Below are 20,834 nucleotides of genomic sequence, written 5' to 3'. Positions count from 1 at the left end.
ATCATTTTGCCAGGAGTCAGTGGCAGTGCAGAGACAAGCAGGCAACCCTTTGTATGGAATAACACTTGAGGAGTTAATGGGTCTAGGACCATGGCGTTGGTCTGAGGCACAAGCATTGTTGGGACCAGATAAAATCAGGGAATCTATGCATTTAGCATGTCTCGCCTTGAGGCGAATTAAAGCGCCTGGAGGAGTTCCGTCGTATATGGGAATCAAACAAGGGAGGGAAGAACCTTTTGGGTCATTTGTAGACAGAGTTGCTAGTGCTATTCAGTCAGCAGGAGTTCTGGAGTATATGCATGGGGCTCTGTTGAAACAATGTGCCATGCAAAATTGTAACTCCATAGCTCGCAATGTTATTGTTACGCTTCCAGGGACTTGATCGATAGAGGAATTATTAGAGTGTATGGCACAAGTACCTCAGGGGCCGAATGCTATGTTAGTAGAGGCAGTTAAGAACTTAGGTAAAAGCATAAAGGAACAGGTGAAAGCTACTAGCTCTCAGGTGTTAGCTGCTCTTGCACCCCTGCAAAGCCCGGCTGGATCCGCTCAGCAAAACAGAGCAACAAACTATCGCTGTTTCTGATGTGGCGCCCCTGGCCATATGCGACGAGAATGCCAAGCTGGTCCGGTATGGTGTATGCGCTGCCAGCAAAACTCGCACGCCAACCCCCTGGCCTGTGACTGTCACCTCTTCCAGCTGGTGTTCCGGGCCACCGCCGCCGCCTGAGCGCTGTGATGGATTTCCAGGAGGAATTAAGCTGCGTGCTTCCCACCCTCCCGGCTCCCGTTGGGATCCTGAGCCTGGCCGGCCGGCAGCCCCTCAACTTCAGCGAGGCGAGGGAAACGGTGCTGGAAGGCCACTTGGGTGACACGGTGACCCTGAGCTGTGACACTCGGTTACAAGGGGTGCAGAGCTGGTACTGGGTGACCCCGGGAGGTGAGAAGGTGCCGGAGGAAAGGGGGAATGGCAGCACCCTGCTCCTGGCTAACGGGAGCCTGCAGCTGCGAGCCCTGCGCCCCGAGGATGCCGGCACCTACTCCTGGTGGGTGGGGGGTCCTGTCCTCAACGAGACCCTCTATGTGGAGCTGCTGGTGCACAACTTCACCCTGCACGGGTGATACCAACAAGGTATTATCTGAACTAACTAATGATTTGTCTTCTGTACAACATGCAGTATTACAAAATAGAGCAGCCATTGTTTTTTTGCTTTTAACTCAGGGCCATGGTTGCGAAGATTTTGATAGTATGTGCTGTATGAACTTGAGTGATCACGCTAGGTCAATACATAAGGAGATACAACAGTTAGTAGAACATACTCAAAATATCAAGGAAGATGCAAGATTCTTTGGTATAGATGAATTAGTCAATTGGTTTGGCCACACTGGATGGCTTCAAATTTATGTAAAACTGTTTTGCTTGTACTTTTCATAGATTCATAGAATCATAGAATTGGCTGGGTTGGAAGGGACCTCCGAGATCATCGAGTCCAACCCTTGAACCACTGTTGCGATTGCTAGACTATGGCACTGAGAGCCACATCCAGTCCCTTTTAAATATCTCCAGGGACGGAGAACCCACCACTTCAGTGAGCAGCCCATTCCAATGCCGGATAACTCTTTCCGTAAAGAAATTCTTTCTAATATCTAACCTAAACTTCCCCTAGCACAACTTACGACCATGCCCTCTTGTCTTCTTGAAAGTCGTTTGGCAAAAGAGACCAACCCCCACCTGGCTACAACCTCCTTTCAGGTAGTTGTAGACAGCGATGAGGTCTCCCCTGAGCCTCCTCTTCTTTAGGATGAACAACCCCAGCTCTCTCAGCCTCTCCTCTTAGGGTCTGTGCTCGAGTCCCTTCACCAGCCTGGTTGCCCTCCTTTGGACCTGCTCCAGGACCTCGATATCCTTCCTGAACTGAGGAGCCCAGAACTGGACACAGTACTCGAGGTGTGGCCTCACCAGAGCTGAGTACAGGGGCAGAATCACTTCCTTGGACCTGCTGGCGACGCTGATCCTGATACAGGCCAGGATGCCATTGGCCTTCTTGGCCACCTGGGCACACTGCTGGCTCATGTTCAGCTTCCTGTAAATCCAAACTCCAAGGTCCCTCTCTGCCTATCTGCTCTCCAGCCACTCTGTCCCCAGCCTGTAGCGCTGCTTGGGGTTGTTGTGGCTGTTGGGGTTGCTTGTGGTTGTTGTGGAGGCAAAGGCCCTGTGCTGGTGGCTGTAATGCTGAGAAAACCCTTTGGTTTGTTGGATGCAGCAGAAAGGCCAAGCCCTGACCCCAGGCCCTGGGAAGACAGGTCCTGTCTCTCACAGAGGGCTCAGGGCTCTTCCTGGGGCAGTGGGGTGTAAGGGTGACCGAGGATAAATGTAGGAAAATTCTCTGACACCTCCTGGCCTCCCATATGAGGGGCTATCATAAGTTTCACTTTGGCGAGGGGGGAGGGGGGCTACTGCATGGAAAAGATTTAAATCAGATCTTGAACACAGCCAAACTCCCTCCTCGGTTTTACATTTCAGTCATGTATTCTGAGGTCTGTCAGAATTATCCACTGAGGACCAATATTGCTTAAAAAAAGCTGGACATCCCGAGCGGTCCTGCCAAGCCGAGCCATAATACATTTGTTTATGGCGTGGACTGTTACTGTTGCCAAAAACCTCAGTCTTATCCTTAGCCAAAGGGCGTTTCGAGCAGTCTATGGTGGTGCAATTTCTATCCTCACAATGCCATCCCAGAATCAGGGTGTATTTGCATCTGGAGAAACCTAGAGGTTTTCCAGTACCTGTTTTAATATCCTGATCTGTCAGCTTACGGCTGAGGCAAAATTCCCCTTCTGGGACATGGTGAAGATCCCAGGCAGGCGAATCATTGTCCCAAAAAACAGGAGTTTTACTCATACGTGCTTTAGAATAGGGATGCAACATCCATTTAGGGTGGACAGGGTGTGCCATCCACGGCCATTGTGTGAATCCCTGATGTGAGCCACAGACCCAACAATTTTGCAAATCCAGGACCGTACTTATATTTTGTCCCAAATTGAGGAAAGAATTTTTATCCCAGGGTTCGTGAATCAATGTGTTCCTTGGCATATCAATCAAATCAGGTTCTGCAAAACCAACCAAACATGTTACAAGCAACAGCATTTCCGGAACAATTAGAAATAAAATCATGTTCTTATAAAGCACTGCGTGTAAGCCAAAAAGGTGGCTAATCTTCTGGCTGTCATGTAGTAACTTCTTCGGCACTCAGTATCAGAGTAGCCAATTCTGAGACTGAGCCGGGGGGGGATTTCCTGTTCCAAGAAAAGCTGAAGCTAGTAAGCAGTCTTCCTCTCGCAATACACGAAACCTAATCACACAAAAGGACCAAAGAGACACATTGGTATCCAGGATACAAAGTAACCATTTACTGCACACAGACTATCCAATTTGTACTAATCTTGTGTTGCTTGTCATTCATATCAGTTGCCACCCATGTGTTTGAATTCAGTGGATGCTGCAAAATTAATCTAATTTTACCTATGTTAGGTAAATTCACATAAGCAGTTTGCCCAGGTTGTAGGCGCTGCCTGAAATTCCTGGGAGGCTGCTTCTCAGCGTTGTTATCTTGATTAGGCGACAAGGGAAAGAATGCAGTCAGGCAGGGACAGCCCTTCACACCCCACCGATTATTGATTGTGGCAACTGCATAATTAAGTTTGTCATGCCAATTACTTTCTTGAGGCCAAATGAGCTTTTTTATTAATCCATTAGTCCTTTCTACAATTCCATTAGCCTGCGGATAGTAAGGAATATGAAAAGTCCAGTTAATATTTGCACTTTTTGCCCATTGCTGGACCAGGTGGGAAGTGAAATGAGTACCATTATCAGACTGAATACTGGTAGGCTTAGGCAAAATTCCAAAGAGCTTTTTCAGGAAAGAAACAGTATTTTCCCTATTGGCTTTTGCATAAGCTTCAGCACATGTTAACCCAGATATCACTTCCACCATTACAATAACATATTCTTTGTTTCCTGACTTCCGGAAGGGTCCTATATAATCTATTTGCCAAGTAGACCACAATGTTTTACCATCTCTGAGATGTAAAGTGATCAGCTGTCAGAGGATGTTCTCCCAATCGAATTTTACATAAATCACAAGCAGAAATAATTGTTTTACATTGCTCACGTGACACAGACCAGCCACGTGATTGTGCTTCTTTATACAAATCAAAGATACCGGAATGACCCCTTTTGCAATGAAGCCATTCCAACAAGTTTCCCCATTCTTGGACTTCACCTTGATTAAGAGCATCTCTGATTTCAATGACATTAATTCTTGCCAATTCATCAACTAGGTTATTATATTTGCTTGCTTCATTTTTCAAATCGGATTGGTGAGAAGGTACCCATCCTACATGAAAATTGGGATTTCGTTTAGCAATTTCTAGGATTTCCTTCCATTTTTCTGTATGCCATACTGGTACACGATTAATTTCCCAATTATTAATCTCCCAGAAAGTTACCCATTCAACACAGCCTTTAAATACAGCAAAAGAGTCTGTATAGATATATACAGGTTCTGTAGTGGCTTTTTCTTTTACAAATACATTCAAAACAGCATCCAGTTCGCCTACTTGTGCACTTCCTTCATCTTGATTTATTATTTGTTCCCCTGTGGAAGGTTTAATTGCAGCTGATTTAAAAAACCATGTTTTCCCCTGTCTTCTGGAAGAAGCATCAGTGAACCAGGCATTATGCATACTGCTTTCAAATTCTGGGGCTTCCTTAATGGGGCTAGGAGTTTTCATAATTAAATCTTTTTCTTTCATGGAGTCAAGGGGTTCCTGAATTTTCAATTGCTTGTCTGGGCCTTCAACAATTTGAAACAGCTCAGCAAAATATTCAATTTGGGAACACCATTTTCTGATAGTCCCTTTCTGAGAAATCCCATCAGGGGGCGGTTTCCCAGATAAGACCTGGTTAAGCACTTTAAAGGGTCCCTGCAGGATTACCTGTTGTTTTCTAATTATCTTGCTTATCTCTTTCAGTGCCCTGCTGACTGTAAGCAAAGCCTTTTCTAGAATTGAATAGCGCTTTTCAGAGGCTTTTAATGACTGTGAATAAAACGATATAGGTCTGGGGGGTCCTGCTGGGCCTCCTTGCCAAAAGTGATAAGAGAAGGCGCTAGGGGAAAAACCCTATTCAATTATTATCAGGTCTGCAGGGTGGAGAGGTCCCAGGGTCTGAAAGGTTTGTGCCTCTCGAAGTTTTAAAGCTTCCTCATGGTTGTGATTCCACTCCCATAGGCGATGCTTTTTCAGCAGGTCATATAAAGGCCTGGCATGTAAAGGCATATAAAGGCTCTGGTATGTGCTTTCGCCAATATTGCAAAGTCCCCATAATTTCCTGCAATTCCTTTTTATTTGTGGGTGCTTTTATTTCTCCTAAGTGAGAAAGTGTATCAGTAGGAATGGTCCCTGTTCCAACTTTACAGTTGATCCCTAGAAATTTAGTTTCTTGGGACGGAGGTTGTCTTTTTTCCTCAGGTATTTCAATTTGTAATCTTGTTAAGTGCCCAATTATGGCATCATAAACTGTTCTCACAGCTTGCTCAGTTTTACCACTGTCCTGGTTTGGGCCAGGATAAAGGTGGTTTTCTGTTTCTGTACTTTTGCTTTTAGCTAAGTCCCTTGTAAGTAGTTGCATTTGCTGAAATTAACAGCGAGTTTCTCATGCAGTGTGTGTGCTTTTAGGACTGATAACACTTGATGTTTATAATTACTGCCAGAGACTGGTATGCAGAACCAAGGACACTCAGCTCTGAGGAAAACATTTTACTGTCCAGGAGGACACAGAGGCCCCATCTGAACCCTCCTTTGGGGAGGAACAGACAAGATAGATGCCAGAATTGACCAAACAGAGTATTCCATCCCATATACGTCACACTCAGTATAAATTTGAGGCATCACGAGGGCCGAGCCAGATCTTTTCCAGATCTTTTCCTGCTTCCCTTCCTTCACCCGGCATCCTGGAAGGATCCTGTCTGTTCACCTGCCTGTGGTCCTGATCCGTGCCAGCCCATATCTGTGTGTTCCTGCCTCCAGTTCCCGACTGCTGACGACTCCAGGAGTCCAGCCTGGACTTTCCCAGGGCTGCCCTAAAGCCTCGGTGGTGACGTGAGAGTTATTGGGGGAAAGGAGGGAGGAATGTGGTTTCCATTTTCCTGTATATTTGTATATATTTAGTAATTTTACCTATTTATCACTACTGTTTCATTAAAGTTGTGTAGTTTAGTTTCCAACCCATAAGTCTCTCTCCCTTATTCTCTCTCCTTTCTCTATCAAGGAGAGACAGATTAATAGAGAGCGTCTGTTATTCGGTTTAATTGCCGGGCCAGTGTTAAACCGTGACAACCACCTATCAGTACATCATCAATGTATTGGTAAATCTTCACATCTGGGTTATTTTTTATTTCTGTGATATTTTCCAGCTCCTGCGCAAGAGCATGGTGAGCCAGCGCGGGAGAATATTTATAGCCCTGAGGAAACATGGTGAAAGTATATTGTATTCCATTCCAAGTAAAAGCAAAATATTTTTGATCTTCAGGGTCAATTGGAATTTGGAAAAACATATCTTTCACATCCAGAGATGCAAGCACTGGGTGTGCTGCTTCCTGGATTTCTAGCACCAGATCTGCAATGTTTGGGATGGCTGCAGTTAATTTTTCAGTATTGGCATTCAATTTCCTATAATCTACAGTCATTTTCCATTTTCCATTTGGTTTTCTTATGGGCCAAATCGAGGAATTATAAGGTGAATGACAAGGCACAACTATACCTTTCCGTTTCAAGTCAGAAATTACATCCCTGATACCTTCTCTAGCTGCTAAGGGAATAGGATACTGCTTAATATTCGTGATTTTGCTTTGGGGGAGGCAAGAGGGGGCTGTTAGCAGTCTAACTTTAAGACTGGGGGTGCCAAAATTCCAAAGACAACCGTTTTCATCTCTCCACAATCTGCCAATCAATACATCCATTCCTAACAAATTGTAAGGGATATTATCTACAATAATCTGGGTTCGTATTAACTCTTCGTCTCCCGGTAGTTTAAGGGAAACTTTAGCTGTCTTTTGCAACACAGAGGTTCCCAAAGCACCACTAACAAATATTGGTTTGAGTGAAGAATTAATACCACATTTTTTGGCTACATCAGATTTTAACGTGGAGATCTGTGCCCCTGTGTCCACTACAAATGTGACAGGGTAGCATTTTGGCCCAACAGCGCATGTAAGTTCCAAATCTCCATTTTTATTCAAGACCAATCTTAGCACATTTTGCCAGTCTTTTGGAGGACTTGATATTTTAGGATTTGATTGTTCATTATTTTTGGACCAATCATTTTGATTTGTAGGGATTGTTTCCCAAGGTTTATTCAGGGGGTCAGTAGAATTTACTGAACTGGGGTCAGGACCTGTCTCCTCTCTCTGCTGTCTTTTTGCTTTCTTTTTAGTAGCAGAGAGAGGGCCTTTTAGTTTCCCGAATTATGGTAATTTCCAGATCTTTCCCCTGAATGTGACCTGGCAGGCCATCCCTCTACTAAGGCTTTTAGATGGCCATAAGTAAAATTGTGACTTAAGATTGAAGGAGGGATGCCTTTTTGCTTAGCTTCCTCTTTAAGCTTTGCAAAAGGTCCCAGTTGACCCTGTGGTGAATTATTTCTTTCTCGGGAGGGTCTATTTTGATGATTATTGTGGTTTCTCTGTCTGCTTCCCCTATTTACAACTGTCCAATCACCCTGTGATTCCTCCTGCTGGTGAGGAGGAATTTGGGGAGGCCTGGCAGCCGCAGCGGCATGAGTCAATTTTTTATTATCATTATAATTTACTGGGGTTTGAAGAATTCTTACAGATGTAGAATCAGCTTCGGGTGCCACATATTTGCGTCCAAATTCTGTCAATTCAGTAAGCAGATCGGACCAAGTATAGTCCGTGCCTAATAGCGAATTTCTATTTGACTTTTCGATTCTAGCCTTGATCTGTAGATTTTGCAGTTGCGTAGGTAACCTTCTGATGAGAATATCCATCCTCTCAGGTTTTACTTTTAGCATAAGTGGGTTCTCCTGGTTTATCACCAGAGCATGGTCATAAATCATTTGGATCACACTGGCTTTATGAAAATTGTCCAGTAGCTGGGTGAGACCCCCTCACAATACATGGGGTTCTCCCCTAGCTATGGGGTCAGTGAAGCCCACATTATAAGCAGCTTGTTGGGTCAGGGACCATAGAGCTCTGGAATTACCAGTGATCAACATAACTCCAGGACCCTAGTGGCCTGACACTTCTTTTTCTGATAATAATATGTGGTCTCCACTGGAAGATGAAACCCTTACCACATAGTCTATATCAGTTTCCAAAGGTAATCTGCCAAATTGACTCTTTAATTGGGTCAGTTCCAGAGGAGAGTATGGAAATTCTTTATGAGTAACTTGCTCCCGTCCGGTATCTAGCTCACGTGTATGTTCTGCTCTAATTACAGGACGTTACAGGCATGCTTTCATCTTCTGAACTATCAAAAGTCTCATGACAGGAGGAAGATTGAGTAGAGGACTTCTCGCTCATTACAGCGATCTGCTGGACCTTTTTCTCCAATTTATCAAATTTTTTAGCCCCAGTTTTTATAAATGTGCTGACCCATTTGCGTTATTCAGCCATTTCTCCCTCGGGCGGGTTAACAGCCTGAGGGGAATGCCTGTTTGCGAGTTGGCAGCTTTCGGCTGTGGCTTTGATTTTAAAATGGAGGGTCTTCTTTTCCCCTTTTTGGGTGCAAAATGCACCGTTTTTTTACAGGGTCTTTCAGGAGAGACATACTATCCATCATCTGTTGTATATTCAGACGCAGATGTATGGCCTTCCAGAATCGGACCAAGTGCAGCACTGATTTCAGAATTTGGCTCCCCGGAGTCTTCAGCTTCGTCAATGGTTTTTAGGAGGTCCCCAAATTCTACAAACATGCCACTTTCAAGATTTTCTAATCTTTGGCGCATTTCTTCTTTCTCCTGCCAAATTATAGCGGCTAGGATAAAAAAGGCACGAGCGCTGAAAAAGTCTACCCCGAGTTTTTTCACATGTTTTTTGGAATCTTTGTCCAGAGAAGAAGGATTGTCTAAAATTTTTACAGATTTAGCAAGGGCGGTAAAGTCACCATTCTTATAATTTGTGTAAATTAAATCGTAAAGAGTATCCTTCGGGATATAATTATGAGTTGTTAGGTGGTCCCAGAAAGCATGAACAAGAGCATATTCACGGAATTCTTCCTCCTTATAGAAGGAAACAGTCTGTTTTTTACCTCCACTGGAGCTGGCAGAACAAGCTATGGCCTCCATTTGTATTTACTTTGGCTTTAAATTATTTTAAATTTGTTTAAGAGTTAGTTTTGCAATTCAGGCATCAAACTAAAAGCAGGCTCTGATATTGTTCCTCGATTTTTTCCTGTCCGTGACGCCAATAAAAATATTACGATCCGAGTTATTATTTATATTTTGATTGTGAGGAAAATTCAGCCACTACTTATAGACGACGCGTGAATTTACAAAAATAAAAAGGCTTTAGGATTTAAACAAGTTACAAGGATTTATTTAGGGCAGGAAACGATAACACCACCTTCAAAACAGGGAAAACCGGTTTGCCCGCAGAAAGTCTTTGCACAAATTAGTCACCTTGGAGAGAGAGTCATTAAGGTAAAAGAAAAGAACAAAGAGGTTTTTCACCGTCCGCGTTGGACCTGGCCTCAGGCTGGAGTTACTTCTGGGTTCTCCGCTGTTCGATCCTCCGCTGTGTCTGCCTCATGGCTGGAAAGCAAAGTGCCGAGAGAAAGGGGCGTCTAGAAGAAAGCTGCCACCTTTTCCTTTTTTCCTAGGGTTTTTTATACAGCAAAAAGAAAGACGGGTCCCTTTTTTGCATATATCCCTGAAACATACAGATTTCCAGACTTCCCGGAGATGAGTCATCCTTATCTTTTTGTCTTTTGGTGTCCTGCTACTTTCATTGTTTTTGTCTCTACCATGCACAAGGAGGCAACTTGACAAGCAATCTTATCTTTTAGGTGTCTGTCAGGCATACGGTGAGATAAACATATGTTAATTGACATAATGTTGCAACCAGAGAAGAAAAAAAAAAGGTGATTCAAGAGACATATTTTAATTCAAGGTGCTTATATCAAGTGACCACTGAAAATTTTGGCTGGCCCTGACCCTCAAATCGAATCCTACCCACAGCACTACCCACAATCAGGCTACGGCTTTGCATTTTACAACAAACCTCGAATATACAAACTTTAGGCAGCCACTCTCCACTGTTGTTCAATAGGCCTCCCTAAACACCGAACGAACAGGACTGGCAAACAAATGCAAAGAGTGACCACTGAAAACTTTCGCAGGGCCTAACCCTCACTTGGAACCCTACCCTACCCACAGCACCACCAACAATCGAGCTACGACTTTGCGTTTTACCACAAACCTCGAATATACCAACCCTCGGCAGCCATTCTCCACTATTGCTCAATAGGCCTCCCACAACTCGCAAAGAACGGGACTCGAAAACAAATGCAAAGAGCGACCACTGAAAACTTTGGCTGGCCCTAACCCTCACATGCAACCCTACCCACACCACAAACAACAATCAGGCTACAGCTTTGCGTGTTACCATAAACCTCGGATATACCAGCCCTTGGTGGCCACTCTCCACTGTTGCTCAACAAGCCTCCCAAAACTCCCAACAAAGGGAAGTGGCAAACAAATGCAAAGAGTGACCACTGAAAACTTTGGTTGGCCCTAACCCTTACATGGAACCCTACCCACACCACCACCAACAATCGGGTTATGGCTTGGCGTTTTAGCACAAACTTCGAATATACCAGCCCTGGGCGGCCACTGTCCACTGTTGCTCGATAGGCTTCCCAAAACTCCCAACGAAGGGAACCGGAAAACAAATACAAAGAGTGACCACTGAAAACTTTGGCTGGCCCTAACCCTCACATGGAACCCTACCCAAAGCACCACCAACAATTGGGCTATGGCTTTGCGTTTTATCACAGACCTTGAATATACCAGCCCTAGACGGCCACTTTCGACTGTTTCTCAATAGACCTCCAAAAACTCCCAACACAAATCCAAACAGTGAACACTGAAAATTTTGGCTAGCCCTAACCCTCACATGGAACCCTACCCACAGCACCACCAACAATCAGGCTATGGCTTTGCTTTTTACAACAAACCTCGAATATACCAGCCCTTGGTGGCCACTCTCCACTGTTGCTCAATAGGCCTCCCAAAACTCCCAACAAATGGGACTGGAAAATAAATGCAAAGAGTGACAACTGAAACTTTGACTGGCCCTTTCCTGTAGTGAAATGAATCAACCACGTGCCACTAATTGCCAAGGAGTGGGCATGAGCTTGTGTTAAGCCTACCTGTGCCTGATTAGGGCGGGCCCCCACTGCGCATGACCAGGATTAGGGGGCCAATAAAAGGTGAGGGTCAAACTCATAGTCTCAGCTCACTCCTGAGCAAATCAGCAGAGTGATTGGCTGCTTTCGGAGTAATACTTTCTATCCAGGTTAGTCAACCCTGAGGGCAATAGACTCAGCGTGCTATGCGTGAGTTTCTGCTGGAACACCTGCTTGGACCTTGGAGCGCCGTGCCCTAGAAGAGGTTTTCTTGCAATATCTGGTGGAGAATGTGGGCATAGACCTTGATCTAGCCCCCGCTCAGATGAATCAGAAAAAAGGGAGCTAGTTCGACGCAAACTAACATTAGCAGAAAACCCAAGGAGTCGGGTAAGAAGATCCACTACCTTTCCTTCTCTACCACTGATTGACCAAGAAAAAGGAAAAGATGGGATTGTCAGCAAGCACCCCTGTTAATTAGAAGCTGGTGACACTGGAGAAGGAGCAAGAACTCTCCTCCTCCCCGTCCTATGTGGCTGCATAAGAACTTTGGCATGAGGTCAGTGACCTGTTGGGAAACCTCCATACTCAAGAAATGTATAAAAACATAATCCGATTAGGCGGTACATGGGGAATGGTGATAAATGCCCTAAATGAAGTAAAAGCAGAGGCGGAAGCTGCTGTCACCGCCATTGCAGCGCTTCCGCCAAGCGCTAGCGTTGATACTACAGCACCACCATCAGAAGCAGGATCCGGTGTTGTCCTCAAAGCGCCTCCGCTACTCACCCCTCTTCCTGAGGGTGGAAAAACCCGGAAGGCTATTTTAGGACTAAGGGACAACGGCCCTGCCATTAAGGGCATGAGAGGAAAGTCGCACCATTCTATAGCCGAGTTTCTATCAGACATTGGGCCGGAGGAAGAAGAAGCACCTGCTCTGAGCACCGAAAGAAACGTACAAAAGAATGCAAAGATGCCGACAGCACATGCCCCCGAGATGGGCAGCCCTAGTTGCTGCTTGAAACCACCCCTACTGCCACCTCCCAGCTCAGAAAAAGAGCATGGGAAAGAAGCGGCCACCCCACCAGCTGCACCCATCGGCCTGGAGGACAAAATAAAAGCCCTCCTTGAACAAACAAATCAGGCCGTGAAATGGACACACCCTGCCACGACCAGATCATTAATGGACAATGATGCATCATCCAGCAGCTCAAACTGAATAACCTTTCTGAATTTGCACATTTGGACATCGTATACTTTTGAACTTCACATATTTTTTGTGTTCCTTTTCAAAAAAAAAAAAAAAAGGGGGGGGGGGGGGAATGTAGTGAAATGAGGCAACCAGGTGCCACTAATTGCCAGGGAGTGGGCATGAGCTTGTGCTAAGCCCACCTGTGCCTGATTAAGGCAGGCCCTAACTGCGCATGAGCAGGATTAAAGGGCAAATAAAAGGTGAGCTTCAAAACACAGGCTCAGCTCACTCCTGAGCAAGCCAGCAGAGAGGTTAGCTGCTTTAGGAGCAATAGCACTGAGCCAGGCTAGTCAACCCTGAGGGCAATAGATTCGGAGCACTATTTGTGAGCTTTGCGAAAGGTCCCAATTCACCTGGTGGTGAATTATTTCTGTCTCGAGAGGGCCTATTTGGACGTGGAGTATTAGTATTAATATTATAATTATTATTATTATTTCTGTAATTGTTATTTCTATGTCTGCCTCCTCTATTTGCAACTGTCCAGTCACCCTGTGATTCCTCCTGCTGGTGGGGAGGACTTTGAGGAGGTCTGTCAGCCGCAGCAGCATGAGTCAATTTTTTATTATCATTATATTTTGCTGGGGTTTGAAGAATTCTTACAGATGTAGAATCAGCTTTGGGTGCCACATATTTGCGTCAAAATTCTGTCAATTCAGTAAGCAGATCGGACCAAGTATAGTCCGTGCCTAATAGCGAATTTCTATTTGACTTTTTGATTCTAGCCTTGATCTGTAGGGCTAGATTTTGCAGTTGCGTAGGTAACCTTCTGATGAGAATATCCATCCTCTCAGGTTTTACTTTTAGCATAAGTGGGTTCTCCTGGTTAATCACCAGAGCATGGTCTTAAATCATTTGAATCACACTGGCTTTATGAACATTATCCAGCAGCTGGGTGAGGCCTCCTCTTAATACATGGGGTCCTCCTCTTGTTATGGGATCATTGAAGCCCATATTATAGGCAGCTCGTTGGGTCAGGGACCAGGGCGCTCTGGAGTTACCAGTAATTAACATAACTCCAGGACCCCAGTGACCGGATGCTTCTTTTTCTGATAATAATATGTGGTCTCCACTGGAAGATGAAACCCTTACCACATAGTCTATATCAGTTTCCATAGGCAATCTGCCAAGTTGTCTTTTTAATTGGCTCAGTTCCAGAGGAGAATATGGAAACTCCTTATGAGTCACCAGTTCTCGCCCTGAATCTAATTCGCCTGTATGCTCTGTTCTACTTACAAGACGAAGACGTTTATGTGTTACAGGCATATTTTCCTCTTCTGAAGAATCAGAAGTCTCATGACAGGAGGAAGATTGAGTAGAGGATTTCTCGCTCATTACAGCGAGCTGCCGAACTTTTTCCTCCAATTTATCAAATTTTTTAGCTCCAGGTCTTATAAAAGTGCTGACCCATTTGCATAATTCAGCCATTTCTCCCTCGGGCGGGTTAACAGCCTGAGGGGGAGTGCCTGCTTGTGTGGTAGCAGCTTTCAGCTGCGGCTTTGATTTTAAAATGGAGGGTCTGCCCCTCTTTTTAGGTGCAAAATGCACAGTTTTTCTGCGGGGTTTTTCAGGAGATACATGTTCCCCATCGTCCGATGTATATTCAGACGCAGATGTAGTGCCTTCCAGCATTGGGCTAGGGTCAGTACTTATTTCAGAATTTGGCTCAGCTTCCTCAATATTTCTTAGGAGGTCCCCGAATTCTACAAACATGCCACCTTCCAGATTTTCCAATCTTTGGCGCATTTCTTCCTTCTCCAGCCAAATTATAGCAGCCAGGATAAAGAAGGCACGAGCGTTGAAAAAGTCTACCCCGTGTTTTTTCACTCGTTTTTTGCTTTGTCCAGAGCGGAAGGAGTGTCTAAGATTTTTACTGATTTGGCAAGGGAGGTAAAGTCACCTTTCTTATAATTTCTGTAAATTAAATCATAAAGAGTATCCTTCGGGATATAATTATGAGTTGTTAGGTGGTCCCAGAAAGGATGAACAAGAGCATATTCACAGAATTCTTCCTCCTGATAGAGAGAAACAGTCTGGCTTTTACCTCCACTAGGCTTAGCAGAACAAGCGATGGCCTCCATTTGTTTTTACTTTGACTTTAAGTTATTTTAAATTTCTTTAAGAGTTAGTTTTGCAATTCAGGCGTCAGTCTAAGAGCAGGCTCTGATATTATTCCTCGATTTGATCCTGTCCGTGACGCCAATAAAAATGTCGCAATCCACTTATTATTTTATATATATTAATTATGAGGATAAATCAGCCACTACCCAGAGACGATGCTTCAATCACTTAATAACCAGATTGTTGGATTTAAAATTAGTTACAAGGGTTTATTTCTAAAAAACAGGGAAAGCTGGTTTACTAGAAACAAGGCCTTTTGTATAAAGTAATTACCTAAACTAAAGAGTCGTTAAGAGTAGCAAAGGGAGAACAAAAGAGAGAAATTGTCACCATGCACCGGGCCGGCCTAGGGCTGGGGGCTGCTCCTGGCTCTCCGGGCTGGGGGCTGCTCCTGGTTCTCTGCCGTTCGAGCCGTTGCTCTGTCTTGTCGTAGCTGGAAGTCGAGGTGCCGAGCTGGGGGAGCGTCTGGACGAAGAAGCCCACTTTTCCTTCTTTTCCTAGCATTTTTTATACCCCAAAAAGAAAGAGGGGTTCCCTTCATTCAAAATGGCCCTGATACATACAAATCTCCAGGCTTTCTGGGATGAGTCATTTCTTACCTTTGTTTCCTGGAATCCTGCTAGGTTTGGGCGACCTGATAAATAACCTTTATCTTCTAGGTGTCTGTCAGGTACACTGAGGTAAACATATGGTAATTACAAGCCGGATGAAAGGAAAAACTGATTCCAGAGACATATTTTATTTTTTTGGTTCCACATGTATACCACAGTGTGACACTGGTGAAAATCATTGAATCCATCCAGAAGAAATACTTGATATTGGCAAGGAATGTAGGAAAAGGTTTAGGCCCATCTTCACCATCAGAAAATCCATCGGGGTGAGAGACCCCAGAGATGTCCTGACTGCGGGAGATGGTTTAGCGACAGCTTGGATCTGGTCCAACGGTGACACCATCACACAGGCACCATGTCCTACACCTACCCTGACTGCAGGAAAGGTTTCAGCGGGAGATCAGCTTTTATCCAGCATCAACGGATCCATATGGGTGAGAAACACTTTAAATGTTCCAAGTGTGGGAATGACTTTAGCCGGAGTTCCAGTTTTTCACGGCATCACTATATCCACATGGGAGAGAGACCCTATGAGTGTCTGGAGTGTGGGAACGAGTTTACCCAGAGTTCTGCATTATCACGCCATAACCTCATCCATACAGGAGAGAAGTTGTATCCCTGCACACACTGAGGGAAAGCCTTAAACAACAGTACCTCTTGGATTCATCACCAACATGTCCACACTGGGGAAAAACCCTACATGTGTCCCCAGTGTGGGAAGGGCTTCACAACCAGCTTGAGTCTCTCCCAACACCTACGGATCCATAAGGGTGGACGTCCCTACAAGTGTCCCGACTGTGGGAAGAGCTTTGCCAGGAGCTCTGATCTCATCAGGCATCGTCTCATCCACACAGGAGAGAAATCCTACTCATGTCCCCACTGCTCCAAGAGCTTCAGGCAAAGCTCCCATTTGCTGAGACATCACCATCTTCATAGGGGTGATCGACCCTAACGCTGGTCCCAGTGTGAGAAGAGTTTTTAGCAGAGCTACAATCTAATCTCTTGCCACCAGACCCACCTCAGCCATCACCAGAAATGAAGGGGCCTGGCAAAGGTCACCACATTTTCCAGGCTTTAGAGTTTCCAAGCTTCGACATCTTTAGATTCTTTGAAAACAAACAAGGTAAAAGAAAGAAGTCATTATCTCAATGACACACTCGTTAGAGGAGGTGTGTCAAGGTTTAACACTGGCCCGGCGGTTATACCGAAACAGACGCTCTCTATTAACAACTCTCTCTCCTCCTTGATGAAGAAGGGAGAGAGAACAAGGGAGAGAGACTTCTCAGTTGGAGATTAAACTACAAGACTTTAATGAAACAGCAATGATAGAATAAATTAGTGAACACATACAGAAATATAGGAAAAAAAAATGAGAACCACCCTCCTCCCCCTTCTCCCCCAACGACTCTCACGTCAACCGAGGCTGCAGGGTAGCCCTGGGAAAGTCCAGGCTGGACTCCTGGAGTTGGTAGCAGTCGGGAGCTGGAGGCAGGAAAAGAAGCAGGACGATAGGCAAGAAGGGAAGCAGCTAGCTGAAGCAGGAAGAGGCGCCGGAAGAAGAGAGCAAAATTTGGAAAATCCCTCAAATTTATATTGAGTGTGACGTCTATGGGATGGAATACTCCGTTTGGTCAGTTCTAACATCTATCTTGTCTGTTCCTCCCAAAAGGAGGGCTCCTGGATGGTAAAATGCTTTCTGTAGCGGGAGGAGCCATTCTTGCTCCTGAAGCTCGACGAGCTGCTGGTCTCTTCCAGGACTCCAGCCACCACACAGCGCTTCCAGGGTAGAAGTGTAGCGGGAAGAGCCTTTCTTGCTCCAGAGGCTCGACGAGCTGCAGGCCTCTCCATGCCTCGCACCAGAGTGAGCTGAGGTGCCTTCTGTGGGTGTGTGTCCCACCTTTATTTGCCCCCTGATCTTGTTCATGCCCAATAGGGGCGTGTCATAATCAGGCACAGGTGGACTCACACCCACTCTTTGGCAATTCAAGGCACCTGGTTTATCTCGTTTCTCTACAGCTTTCCTCAGAGCTGAGCAGCGTCCTTGGCTCTGCATACCAGTCCCTGGCAGTACCTATAAACATCAAGCGTTATCAGCCCCAAAAGCAGACATTGTTTGAGGGACCCACTGCCAATCTCAGCAACTACTTAAAGAGGCTCAGCTGAAACCAAAAGCACAAGACAGAGAATCACCTTCATCCTGGCTCAAACCAGGAAAAGGTGTCTGAATGGGACAAGGTCTATTTCTTTTTTTAGTTCAGGAACACCCATATGAAGCATTTTAGAGTGAACTTGCAGTAGGACTCTGAAAGAAAACAGGACTGAAAATTTGGGATTGTGTCATTTTGAGGTGAAAAGAAACCTTTTCCACTAACATGCCCTTTTAAGGAAATTTAGACGCAGAAATTAGACTTTACACTTCAGTGTCCAGATGATTGTGGCTGCAAAACTGGGTGGACGTACACTAGCCTGAAGTTTGATACCATTTGGGTTTTTTTTTTTATTAATAAGATACTCAATGAAATTTTACAAATGTGCAATGGAGCAATCTCTTATGGCTGTTGGGGTGCAAAGGGTTGGAGAATGCTTTGTGTGCTTTGTGGTTGGGACCCTGTCCTCAAAACCCCCTTTTCTTTGTCCCACCCTGAGGTGTGCATAAACCAGTTTCCAGCACAGTGACTGGAGAGGTAGGAGATAGAGCTGATGGAGTGTAGAAAAAAAATCCGCGGAGGCTTAAGGACAACACGTAGTCACCAATATGGTTAAAGTGAAGTTGTCTATTAACAATTCATGCTCGCTTTATATAGAACCCTTGTTTATATAACGATATCTTGCAGGTGGCTATATCTTGGCCACAGATTCTATTCTCACAGAACTTCTGCTGGCTAATCATTACTCTGCTATTCTTCTTTTCCTGCTGCCAGCTCCTTTATCTTTTTCCCATAGCTCATCTTTCAGAAACCTTGGAACTAGGTCTCACGGCCCTTATCTTACTCTCGCTAAAGCTAAATAGTCAGGATTGCTCACGTCTGTTTTCTTCCAGACAGTTTCCCAACAGTGGAGAAGAGAGAGACTGAGCTGTCCGAATGGCCATGACTCCATCTGTTCAGCTGAAACCCTTAGCTCGGCAGACCATTCTCTATCAGTAACTGTAAACATTGAGAGTTATCAGTCCTAGAAACAGACACTGAGAATCTTGCTATTCATTCCAGCAAGTGCAGATACTTGCAAGAGACTGAACTCAAAGCAAAATTACAAGACAGAAAATTAGCTTTATCTTGGCCCAAATCAGGACATTGCACCCCTTATTCCATACCTTTTTCTCATGCTCCAGTCATTACCATCACTTATCCCTAAATACACCTCTACACAAATTATTATTCTCTATATATACTAAAGCCCACTAAGTTAGTTTATGATTGCTGATGTTCATCTATTGTAGCAGACTCTAAAAGCAAAAAATGATTGTCACAGTTCATGTCCATGGTCTACAAGTTGCAGGTTGCAGATGTTAACTTTGAGGAAGTTACTGGATGCCAGTGAATGAACCCAGTTCTGGTTTCATCACCACAACATTATCCTGAAAACCACTCACAGAACACTGTTAATTTGTGCAATAATTCACATAACAGCAATTAATGTGGGGCATGAATTCATACTCTCCAAAGTTCCATGCTTTACTGATTTAGCTAGCCAAGCAAAAATTAGGTATTCTCACCCAGTGTTAGATTCCCCTGTATTACACATTGTACTTCTCCATCATCCATCATCACCCACCAAGTGTGTCCAGGTCCTTGAGCAAAAGCAACCCCACGAATGGGTGTGCCTTTCCCAGAGGCAGGAAAAACACAAACAGTTTTCCCTAGCAGATTCTTTTCATGCACCACAGGCACTTTGTCCCCATCTACTGTGTGTAGAAGATCTGACTGAGCAGGACCAGCTCGATTGATGGAACCCCTGGTGTTAATTTCAGCAAGCGCAACTACTTACAAGAGACCTAGCTAAAAGCAAAAGTACAAGACAGAAAATCACCTTTATCCTGGTCCAAACCAGGTCATTTCACCCCTTATTCCATACCATTTGCGTCATGCTCCAATCATTATTATCTCTTATCCCTAAATACTTTTTTACACAAATTATTACTATCTCTCTGTGCAAAAATTCACTAAGTAATTCAGTCTGTGATTGCAGATGTTAATCTTTTGTAGCAGATTCTCAAAAAAAGGAGCAATTTTCTGTCACGGTTTAACACTGGCCCGGCAATTAAACCGAATAACAGACGCTCTCTATTAGTGTCTCTCTCCTCCTTGATAAAGAAAGGAGAGAGAATAAGGGAGAGAGACTTATGGGTTGGAAACTAAACTACACAACTTTAATGAAAAGTAATGATAAATAGGAAAAATTACTAAATATATACAAATATACAGGAAAATGGAAACCACATTCCTCCCCCCTCTCCCCCAATAACTCTCACGTCACCACCAAGGCTGCAGGGCAGCCCTGGGAAAGTCCAGGCTGGACTCCTGGAGTCGGCAGCAGTCGAGAACCGGAGGCAGGAACACACAGATATGGGCTGGCACGGATCAGGACCACAGGCAGACGAACGGACGGGATCCTTCCAGGATGCCGGGGTGAAGGAAGGGAGGAAGGGAAATCAGGAAATCCAGAAGTCTGGAAATCTGGAAATCCGGAAAAGATCTGGCTCGGCCCTCGTGATGCCTCAAATTTATACTGAGTGTGACGTATATGGGATGGAATACTCTGTTTGGTCAATTCTGGCATCTATCTTGTCTGTTCCTCCCCAAAGGAGGACTCAGGTGGGACATCTGTATCCTCCTGGACGGTAAAATGTTTTCCTCAGAGCTGAGCAGTGTCCTTGGCTCTGCATACCAGTCTCTAGCAGTAACTATAAACATCAAGTGTTATCAATCCTAGAAGCACACACTGTCTGAGAAACTTGCTGTTAATTTCAGCAAGTGCAACTACTTACAAGAGACTTAGCTAAAAGTAAAAGTACAAGACAGAAAATCACCTTTATCCTGGCCCAAACCAGGACATTTTCACAGTTCATGTCCATGGTCCAGAAGTTGCAGGTTGCAGATATTCACTTCAAGGAAGTCACTGGATGCCAGCCGATGAACCTAGTTCTGGTTTCATCATCATAAAATCATCCTGAAAAGCATTCACAGAACACTGTTAGTTTATGCAACAATTCACATAATGGTAGTTAATGTGGGATACAAGTTCATGATTCCCAAAGATTTAATGCATTACTGATTAAGCTAGACAAGCAGAAATTAGGAATTCTCACCTAGTGTTAGATTCCCTTGTGGTACACATTGTACTTCTCTATCTTTCATCATCACCCACCAAGTGTGTCCAGGCCCTTGAGCAAAAGGAACCCCAAGAATGGGTTTGCCTTTGCCCGAGGC

At 44.7% G+C, this 20,834-nt stretch overlaps 1 pseudogene; it reads left to right on the top strand.

Annotated features, from left to right (window-relative positions):
• Positions 1–738: 738 nt before the first annotated feature.
• The window catches only part of LOC115600055, a 46,232-nt pseudogene continuing 26,136 nt past the window's right edge, over positions 739–20,834 (top strand).

The sequence above is a fragment of the Calypte anna genome, chromosome W (assembly GCF_003957555.1).
Source record: "Calypte anna isolate BGI_N300 chromosome W, bCalAnn1_v1.p, whole genome shotgun sequence".
Taxonomy (NCBI): Eukaryota; Metazoa; Chordata; class Aves; order Apodiformes; family Trochilidae; genus Calypte; species Calypte anna.
The sequence above is the reverse complement of the archived record's forward strand: the minus strand, read 5'-3'. Positions and strand labels throughout refer to the sequence as shown.